This window comes from Elephas maximus, chromosome 7, assembly GCF_024166365.1.
Source record: "Elephas maximus indicus isolate mEleMax1 chromosome 7, mEleMax1 primary haplotype, whole genome shotgun sequence".
Classification (NCBI taxonomy): Eukaryota; Metazoa; Chordata; class Mammalia; order Proboscidea; family Elephantidae; genus Elephas; species Elephas maximus.
The window spans coordinates 58,310,283-58,312,809 of NC_064825.1; the positions used below are offsets into that span (position 1 = coordinate 58,310,283).

Consider the following 2,527-nt stretch of genomic DNA (forward strand, 5'->3'; position numbering starts at 1 on the left):
CCATGAGTTCTTGATCATATGCTGCCTCTTGAAATGATAGAATATCAATCAGTTCTTTCTGGTATGGTGACTCTGTGTATTCCTTTTATATTCGTTTGATGCTTCCTGCTTTGTTCAACATTTTGCCCATTGAATCTGGCCATATTGTAACTCACCACTTTAATTTTTTCTCCTGTTCTCTCAGCTTGGCTTTCTAATTCCAGGTCTTTACAAATTTTGTGATAATACTTTACTTTGTCTTCTCCAGCCACCCTTTGAATTCTTCTCTTCAGCTCTTTTACTTCATCATAATAGGTGAGTTAATTCAATTTTGAATTTGTTGAGTATGTAGTATAGATGACAAATGAAAAGAGAGACTCGTGTTTCAGCAACATCTTTTATTTATAAACAAGATCTGGAAGAAATGAAAGTATACAAATAGTTAAAATCATGAAAAAGAATGAACTAAATCGTAGACCACGTACAGAATTGGGAAGAGAGAAGAGGATGGAGCTCTGGAATAGAGAACAAGCAGATGGAGAAGCCCTAAGGGACTGAGATTGGGCACTGGGAATGTAGAAAGAATAATTGTAGAGTACTGTGTCATAGAAAGTGCAGAGACTAATTTAAAAAGTAACACATTTATTTATTGTGGTCAGTAATACTAAGATGTCAATAAAGAGAATTTTTTAGTGTTGACATTTCCAAGATATAAGTAATTGAATGGTAGAGTTTAAAAGGAACATCTGTTTACTCTTAACTCTAGATAAAACTAGAGATATCTTAATTTAGACATATGATGTCTCCCCTTTAAAAATATTATCTTAATAACAGGAGATTCCTTTTCTTTTTTCCATCTTTATTCTCCGTGTTGCAGTTTAAGCATTTTTATTCTTCTCAAGATGGTATCCAGCTCTGGACAATGTGAGAACTCATCAGGAGTGGAGAAATCACGATTTTTGTTTCTTTTCTGTCTTCTCTAAGTCATTGATGATGGCCCTTAGCAATTCCAGCTGGAGGCTACCTCAACTTCCTTTTTTCCTGGTAGGTATACCAGGTTTGGAGGAAAGCCAACACTGGATAGCCTTGCCCCTAGGTGTCCTTTATATCCTTGCTCTGGTGGGAAATGTCACCATTCTTTTCATCATCTGGACTAACCCACCCTGCACCAGCCCATGTACATTTTCTTGGCCATGCTTGCTACCATTGACCTGATCCTGGCCTCCGCCACTGCACCGAAAACCCTTGCAGTACTCCTGGTTCAGGCCCATGATATTGGGTATACTGTATCCTTGATCCAGATGTTCTTCATTCATACATTCTCTTCCATGGAGTCAGGTGTGCTTGTGGCCATGGCTCTAGATTGTTATGTAGCCATCTGTCACCCTCTGCACCATTGCACCATTCTGCATCCAGAGGTCATACGGTGCATTGGAGTGGCAGTATTGGTGCAGGGATTACTCCTTCTCACCCCTTTCCCCAACCTGCTGCAGTGCTTCATCTTCTGTGAGGACATTATCATAGGCCATGCCTACTGTGAACATATGGCTGTGGTAAAACTTGCCTGCTCCGACACCACAGTGAACCGAGCCTACAGGCTGGCAGTGGCACTGCTTGTGGTTGGACTAGACGTTCTGGTCATTGCTATTTCCTATGCTCTCATTCTTCAGGCAGTTCTGAAGGTACCAGGAGGCGAGGCCCGACTTAAGGCCTTTAGCACATGTGGGTCCCATATTTGAATTATTCTGGTCTTCTATGCTCCTGGAATGTTCTCCTTCCTCACTCACTGCTTTGGCCACCATGTGCCTCATCACATCCATGTTCTTTTGGCTACACTTTACCTCTTTGTGCCACCTGCCCTCAATCCTCTTGTCTATGGGGTGAAGACTAGACAGATTAGTCAGCGGGTACTCAGGATATTCTACATAAAAGCATAGATCTAAACACACCCTAATTATCTTCTTCTGAGCCTCCTTTCAAGAACACTACCAGAAGCCCACAGCTGGTCTAGGCCATATAGATAGAGGCCATTTCACAGTGAGTGGTCCTTCCAGTTCTAGTAGTCCCATGTTAAAGAACATCCATGGGCTCCTGGCTCCGTAGGCTACTGGGATGTACCTGGTTAGCCGAATATGTGAATACTTTCCCCATACTTTTTTTTTTGCTCCTGACCCCAATATTTCCTCACTTACAGTGTCAGAGGGTCTTGGATATGGGAAAAATAGATGACAGCTTTGGATGTGTTATCTTTCCTGCCCTTACCCAGAACTGACAATGCAGAACCACCTGGAATGGAAATGAAAACTTCAAATTTTGCCTGGCTTCAAAAAAAAAAAAAAAAAATTTTTTTTTTTTTTTTTCAGTCTTAGAGTATCTTTAAACTCTCTATTTCTGTGAGCTCTACATCAGTGGGCTCCTGGGTAGAAGTCAGGTCTCTCTCAAAGTACCTGAGAGAGTTACAAAGTGAGAGATCAATTTTCATTGCAATATGGGTGTTTCTCATTTATTAAAAAAAAAAGTTAAGTCGTATAAGATCTTTAATAGACTC

General features: G+C 40.8%; 1 pseudogene; it reads left to right on the forward strand.

Moving 5' to 3' along the window:
* Nucleotides 1-972: 972 nt before the first annotated feature.
* LOC126079551 (olfactory receptor 52L1-like) lies at nucleotides 973-1,916 on the forward strand (annotated as a pseudogene).
* The last annotated feature ends 611 nt before the right edge of the window (nucleotides 1,917-2,527 follow it).